The sequence below is a fragment of the Acinonyx jubatus genome, chromosome B4 (genome assembly GCF_027475565.1).
Source record: "Acinonyx jubatus isolate Ajub_Pintada_27869175 chromosome B4, VMU_Ajub_asm_v1.0, whole genome shotgun sequence".
Taxonomy (NCBI): Eukaryota; Metazoa; Chordata; class Mammalia; order Carnivora; family Felidae; genus Acinonyx; species Acinonyx jubatus.
In genome coordinates, this window is record NC_069387.1 from 106,339,432 (window position 1) to 106,348,014 (window position 8,583).

Below are 8,583 nucleotides of genomic sequence, written 5' to 3' on the forward strand. Positions count from 1 at the left end.
AAAAATTTTAAATAGGAATGACTCCAAACTTCTGGTAGAAAACTTGCATTTTTTCTCTGTCCTTTCAAGTTGTAGATCTTATTATTTTTTTGAAATGTAAACACCCCAAGAGATAATCAAAACATTGGCCACAGAGACTGAAGAAAAAAGGTGTGTGTGTGTGTGTGTGTGTGTGTGTGTGTGGAGAGGCTTTTTAAAATATGGACTGCTGTAGATGTTCCCATCTACTGCATTATAATGAACTCTTATCAGATCTTTAAACGTGGCCATTTTGTAGTCTTTTGTCATTTGCAGATAGTTATTGTCTCTGATGATTTGGCAAAAATACATTCCTTTGAAAGTGCTTCCTCTTTAAGGAGATTCATGAATTTGACAAGTATAGGTTTCTGATAACTAAGATCAGTTTGCTTTCATGTGGGAGAGACAATAGTGAACTTTTCAAGTGTTCCCCAAGGCTACCTGCATAGCCCTACAGTACGTCTGGGATGGTAGCTGGGGACCTGTCATCGTTCACCTTCCCCACATCAATGATTACATTGATGATATAGTATTAACATGTGAGGATTTGCCTCTGCACTGGGACACCCTGCAAGTTTTCTGGAGCATCTGCGAGGGAAAGGATGGGCAATGAACCCACAGAAAACTTAAGTCTCAGGCACTACCGTAAGATTTTGGGTGTTGTCTGGCTGCATAAGACTCATGTTGTCCCCAGAGCTGCGATTGATAAGGTGCAAGACTCTCCTACCCCTGAGAATGTGAACGAGGTGAAAGGTTTTATAGGGACTTTAAAGTTTTGGATGACTTTTATTCCCCAAATGGAATAGTGTTTCTGTCCCTTATGCTGTGTGATAAAGAAAGGGAACTTGTGGGACTGGGGATCAGAGCACCGAACTGCCTGCCTTTAAGAAGCAAAAATATTAGTGATGCTCTGGGCATCTCCTAAACAGGGCTACCATTTGAGGTGGAGTTGTCTGTGATTCTGGAAGGTGTGGGCCAAGCATCATGACAGAGACAACCAAAGGGACAAACGCCCTCAGGATTCTGAACCCAGCTCTGCAGGGTGGCAGAAATGCAACATACCCCCACAGAGCAACAGCTCCTAGAAGTGTACACAGAGATCCCTCAGGTAAAGGTTCTCATACAGCAGCCAGCGCAGCAGCCAGGGGGACAAACTGAGAGTGAACTGGCTTGTGATTACTCTTGAACCCTGGCCATTAACCCTTTGCACAAACAGGCTGTTCTAAAGAGATTAACCAGATGGCTTGTACAATGGGAAGCCAAGGGGTGGATGATCATAAACGTCACCGTTAGTGGATTAGAGAAATGAGTGCTATGTGTGGACACTTTCATTGAATAGAGAGTGATCAGGGGTCACATTTAAAAGGTCGTGATGTGGGCTAGGCAAAAGAACAGGACAATGAATGAAGGTTCCATCCCCCCTATAACCCATAAGCAGCAGGGTTAAAGAAAGAAAAAAATGGACTATTAAAGCAGCAGATTAAATTATTAGCAGGTAAAACCACTTTGGCTTAGTAAACCAAAGTACTATCCCCAGCTTTAATATATAGTTTGTTTTAAAGTGTGATTATTTTTCCTTTTTAAAAATTTATTTTTAAAATTCCAGTATAATTCATATACAGTGTTATATTAATTTCAGGTATACAATATGATGTTTCAACAATTCTATACATTACTCAGTGCTCATTACAAGTGTACTCTTAATCCCCTTCACCTATCTCACACAGGCTTTAATATATTTAAATGACCAGCCAGTGGTGCCCCATATGCCAGATGGGCAACCCCTATTGATGCGCCCAACACCATAAACGTATGTAAGTTGTGGGAAACAGCCAGTGTGCCAACTCTCACCATGGATCAACATGCTATGCTGCTGAGAACACCAAGCCCCATCACGCTGAAGAAGAGTTATTTACTGCAATTTTCAACGGGATGTCCCATTGAGTTGGAGGTTACTTTACACTCTTGGGTAAGGAGAAGCTACTCAATCTCCATTGGGATCCCATCATCCTAGTGCAAGTTGGACCTGCTAAAATATACTATACCTGGAATGGGACACACACCATTGAAACAGGGAGAAGGTAGGGGTCTTGGTCAGATATATCTTGCCCCTGGTTCATCCCCTTGCACCTGAAAGTCAGCCAACATGTATGTTATGTATAACCAGGTTACGTTTCTAAAGCTGCATCCTCTTTTTCCTCAAGGCCACATGGGCACATTCTGCTTCTCCATGGTATGATCATTTGGCTGCTATCTTTGTTCCTTCCACTGGCTTGAAGGATGTTATAACACATGCAAAGCTCATACTAAATTTACTCAACAAGCCTTCAGTGATAGCCGACAAGGCCTGTCCTTACTAAACACTGAAATGTCTCTAATGAGAATAGCTATCTTCCAAAATAGGATGGCCTTAGACATTATTACTGTCTCACAAGGAGGCACCTATACTGTTACCCAAACAGAATGTTGTGTGCTCACACCTGATGAGCCAGCTGATGCATCATCTTTATTAAGTCACACAGGGATACAAGTCAACACTCTGAATGATCCCACCCCCAGCTTAAGGGACTTGATAAATCAGTGATTTAGATCATGGGCTCTTGAATAAAAAGTTGTCACTGATTTTGGAGTGATTGTCTCAATCTGTTTTTTTTCTTACATGTGTCCGTGTTGTTGCTGTGGCATCTGTCTCTGATGTAGCTAGACAGCTGCGAAAGGAGCTACCTCCATGCTAGCGAAACTGTCGGGGCCCACTGCAGAAGAGAGGGGAGTGTGAGATCGCAAGAGCCAGTCCCAAGTGGAAGAATATTGGGGAAGTCATTGAAAAGACATGTCAACCAGTGGACTGGGAGCTGGGCCTGTGCAATCAGAGGCTCATCAACCCCTCCCCTGCTCCCCTCTCCTTGCAATGTGGGTTCTGCTTGCCTTTCTGGCTCCCAAATCTCCTCCCAGGATATAGCCTTGAGAAAGTGATGTGGTATTGAGAATACCTGCACGGTATATGTGACTTAGCCCAGATAAAGCCTCCCTATAAACTCTTAAGATTTGGTGGGCCTGTGCAGGGATCCATGTGTCTTGCCACTGCCCAAGGCAAGCTTTATATATAAGGTCCCCTTGTTTATTGAAACTGCCAACTGCCATTGCAGTGGGCTGTCTCTGTCTCTTCCAGCCTTCTGAGTACAGGGACTAGTTTCAGATTACACCTGGGATGCTCCCAAGAGGGTTGCAAACCAGCAAAGCCCCAGGCCAAGTGCAGAAGGGAAATGTGCATCGCACAAATATCAGCCCCTTACATGCTACTAGGTCCTGAGAGAGACAGAGCATCTAACCATGGGTTATCAACAGCCTATATGGCTATTGCTGCTCATTGTAAGCTGGACATTTTAAGACCCACCAAATCAAAAGACATAAGTATCAACAAACTGCCATAAGCATTGTAAAGTAGATGTGATGTATCTGGGATCAGCTTTAAAAGATCTAGAGGCATGGGGTACCTGGACAGCTCAGTCGGTTAAGAGTCTGACTTCAGCTCAGGTCACGATCTCACAGTCTGTGAGTTCGAGCCCCACACTGAGCTCTCTGCTGTCCGCACAGAGCCTGCTTCAGATCCTCTGTCCCCCTCTCACTGCCCCCAATCCCCCCTCCCCAATGGCACTCTCTTTCTCTCTCTCTCAAAAATAAGTAAACACTTAAAAATTAAAAAAATAAATAAAATAAAAGGTCTAGAGGAATAAAACTTTACAAGGACTCTCATATTGCCTACCACTCATGGCTATCATACGGTGTTGTGTCTCTGACAGGCATACGTTGATCCAAGAATCAAGGGTTGGTGTTCCTGCTCACGATTACATACAGTTGCCCATTCCTAATTTGCGGAATTTATGCTTTCCATTCCTGCGTAGGTATTTTTGGGTCAAGAAGTTCTGTTTCCAGAGGAAAGAATTCTTTCAACATGCAACCTAGTTAAGATTGGTACTAAATTTAAAGTTCTCTGTAACACTGGTAACTCTGGGTTCTTTGTGCCAGTACATCAGCAGGCAAACTTATGATACTGCCAGAGATAACTGATTCCATTTTATCAGGCAGTAGGGATGCATTTACTTAATAAATGTGCTCCATTGATATCATGGGGCATCTCTTGATACTCACTTGTCCAGCATATTTTCAGTCACCATGAACTGAGAAGAATATCGTGATCACCTAGTCTGGTAGATGTGGTGGCCCAAAGGAGAAGGGGGATTTATTTATTTATTTTTAATTTTTATTTTAGAGAGGAAGAGAGAGAGTGAGTATGTGAGTGGGAGAGAGGGGCAGAAGGAGAGAGAATCTCAAGCAGGCTCCATGCTCAGCACAGAGCCAAACACAGGGCTAATCCAGTCAATCATGGATCATAATGGGATCATGACGTGAGCCTAAAAGTAGCTGGATGCTCAACCAACTGAGCCACCCAGGCCCTTTGAGAAGGGGAATTTATAATAGAGGGTGGAAGAACTGGATAAAAATCAGTAACTAGTCTTGGGGCTGTGGATGACAATAAAATGGATAATTAATTCATACATTTAACATTTGGATACCCAATCTCATTTATTGGGAGTTGAAAAGAAATTTAAAATATGGAGGTATGTTCACATGCAGCAGAAATGGATGGTGTATTTCAAATACCTTTTGTCATTTCTCACCTGAGTTTATATAGATATGTTACATGGTTCTTATCCAGATTATTGCTTCCGCTGTGATTTAATTGTCACAGTGTAAAACTGAGTCTCTTCAGGTAATTAGTCATAACGATCATTTGTTTGTTTAGTTACTAAGGTAAACACGACAGCTGCATATGTTGAAATTATAAAGTAAAATTCTGGATTTTATTTATTCACTATCATTCTGCACCACTAAACTCTAGTAATTATAATTTGCAGTTTTTAAATATAATGAGAATATGTTTTGTGGAAATTATAATTAACAGAAAAAATACTGAGAACCTCATTGCTACAGTAAGCGTCTAAAAAAATAAAGTACGGGCCTAGTTACATAAACAGTAATAACTAGAACAAATTTATTATTTTTTCTTTCCTGGGTGAGACATGGACATTTGAGCACTTCCTTTTCTTGATATGAACATAATTTAATGTGCATTTATAGTTTAAATGTCATTTCTTCATGTAATGAATTTCTATTGTTTAAAATTTCAAAGGCAGTTTATAGAGAGAATATAATGAAAATAGTGGCAATCATTCCAATTCAGAAGTATGCTGGCTTCAATTACCTACATTTTCAGAATAAATATATGGTAAAGGGACTCCGTTCCCTAATTTTATGTGAAACACAATGGTAAATTCTCTCAGAAAATTTAGGGAACAATGAGGTAGAATGCCACGATGCTATTTATTTCAAGAGTGCCCGTCTTCCCTATCCATAACCCAGAACTACATCCCCTAGCCTCCCTTTGTTGACTGGATTCCTATTGGATTTAGGTGATTAAAGCTACAAATAGCAATAATATTTTAAAATAAATGTTTGGTTCCTAGAATAAATCTGCTGTGATCGGAGAGTAAATATTGGGTTACTTCAGTCCCTCAAATTTGTTGAGACTTGATTTGCTGTCAACCTACTGTCAATTAAGACACATGGTCCATGTTCCACAGGCATTTGAAAAGGAAGTTTGTTCAGTATTTGTTAATGGGAAGCTTTACTAATATAACCATGGGTCAGAAGAAACAAGATGGAATTTTCCAGCCATTGATGTAAAGCATTATAACCCTCCGAAGGGCTATTGGGAGCAGTATTTTGAGTTTTTGTTTGTATTTCTATGTGCACATTAACAAGTTGGAAAATATGCAGGAAAGGAGGTATGAAAAGCTCTACAAAACTCTGTACTTTCTCTTCTATACATATATCATGACATTTAAGTGTCTGTTTCACTTATATGATTTTTATTGTCTTTTATATTTGTGAATAATATAATTATATAGCTCTTTTGAGGATTTCACAAAAACCATTGGCTTAAACAGAATGACACAATATTATACATGTGTATACATTTTTACTTTCTAAAAAACATATACTTCGGAAATTATAAATTCCAAAATATCTGCATTACCATCTTTTTATTTTTTTGTTCTTTATTTTTGACAGAGGGGTTGAGAGAGAGAGAGAGAGAGAGAGAAGAAGATGGGGAGGGGCAGAGAGAGAGGGATACAGAAGATCTGAAGCAGGCTCTACACTGAAAGCAGAGAGCTTGATGTGGGGCTCAAACTCACAAACCGTGAGATCCTGACCTGACCTGAAGTCAGACGTTTACCCGACTGAGCCACCCAGGTGCCTTTGCATTACCATTTTTAAAATTCATATCTACCCAGTCATTTCAACTAAAAATGAGTACTGTATCATATTTTTAAATATTTTTTAAAAAATGTTTATTTTGAGGGAAAGAGAGACAAGAGGGTGAGAGGGGAGGGGCAGAGAGAGAGGGAGACACAGAATCCGAAGCAGGTTCTGGGCTCGGAGCTGTCAGCACAAAGCCCAATTTGGGGCTCAAACTCACAAACTGTGAGATCATGACCTGAGCTGAAACCAGACGCTTAACTGTCTGAGCCACCCAGGTGCCTCTCATATTTTTATATTTTTCTTTGATTTAAACGTGATTGCTGAGACTCGCTGTTTAAAGGAATAACTTTAAACATGAGTTATTTTTGTCAGTGCTAAATTATGAAAAGCTGAGATTATCTTAAAATTGAAACCTGAACATGAACACCTTCATTTTTTTATATTTTTTAATGTCTATTTTTCAGAGAGAGAGAGAAAGAACGTGAGTGGGGAAGGAGCAGATAGAGAGGCAGACACAGAATCTGAGGCAGGCTCCAGGCTCTGAGTTTCAGCACAGAGTCTGACTGGGGCTCCAACTTGTTAAGTGGGAGATCATGACTTGAGCGGAAGTCGGAGAGTTAACCGACTGAGCCACCCAGGCGCCCCAACACATATACCTTTAAAGTAGATGAAAGCCTTCATGCATGGAGTGCAGTTCTAAAGTCCTTTTAAATTGCTATTAAAAATTTTAAATATTATGAAAGAAAATGAGAAAACAATAGAGATTGCAGTATTCTTTATTAACATGGTGAGGGGCCCTCAGCCAAATAAATCTCTTTTGCTACATAGATCAAAAGTCAGATGCCTGGGTTTGAAATTCAGGTATTTAAAACAGAGTAAATATTAGTTTATGTCAAATTCACAACACTTAATCTAATTTTGTTCTTCTCATAAAGGAAATCCTTAATGATTAGGTATTTCAATTTATTGAGTTAAGAGAATCAACTTAAAAAAAACAACATAGAAATAAGCTTAGGTACTTTTGTTTTTAATTCATCTATCAAAAATAAGCTTCATTGAAATGAAGGAATCAAATTTATAAAGAAATATGTTCTGGGGGCGCCTGGGTGGCTTAGTTGGTTAAGCATCCGACTTCTGCCCAGTTATGAGTTTGAGCCCCCTGTCAGGCTCTGTGCTGACTGCTCAGAGCCTGGAGCCTGCTTCAAATTCTGTGTCTCCTTCTCTCTGCCCCTCCCCCCCTGCTGGTTCTCTCTCTCTCTCTCTCTCTCTCTCTCTCTGTCTCTTCCTTTCTCTCTCTCTCTCAAAAATTAATAAAAACATTAAAAAGCATTTATGAAGAAATATGTTCTATATGGAAAAACAAGTGTTACAGTGCAAATATTCAGCTTTCTGTTGATAGATTCAGAGTACAGATTTTCTTGTGGCATCATTTTGAGACAAATTATCTAGGATTTACTAGATGCAGTAACAGTTGTTTCAAAGTATACGCAAAGACATCCATAAAATCTTGAAGTCTGTATTATGACAAGGATTCATGTCTTTAGATGGTCAATAGGATATGAAAATTTATTGATAGCACAAACTTACATGTGCCATTTCAGTTACTTGTTTAGAACATTTAAAAAAAAGATCATTAATGGGGCACCTGAATGGCTCAGTCAGTTAAGCGGTGGACTCTTGATCTTGGCTCAGCTCATGATCTCGCAGTTCTTGAGATCAAGTCCCATGTTGAGCTCCACACCAACAGTGCTGGCAGCCTGCTTCAGATTTGGTGTCTCCCTCTCTCTCTGTCCCTCTCCTGCTCGCACTTGCTCTCTCTCAAATAAATAAACTTAAAAAAAATTTTAAAAACACACAAATAGTTAAAAGGTAAGAGATAAAGTAGGAGATTAAAAAAAAAGACGTTTTTAAAGGTGTAAAGATCTGAAAGTTCAGGTATAAAGGGAAATATTAAGTCAGTAGTAATTTTGATAGCAACATATGCCCACTATTAATATTTAGAGTCTGGAAGCAAAGCTCCCACTGTGTTTTCTTAACAACAAAGCAGCTGGTTCTGGGGCGGTAGTCATATATTTGTTATGAAAATAAAACACCAAGATATTTGAATGATTTCTCATTAGAGATGCCCAATAAACATCTCACTGCTTTGCCTTGTTGTATTTTGAGTATTACTATTTTAAAATCTGATTTTGGATTGTAAAAAAAAAAAATCTGTGGACATAAAATTATTGGGAGTGTGAG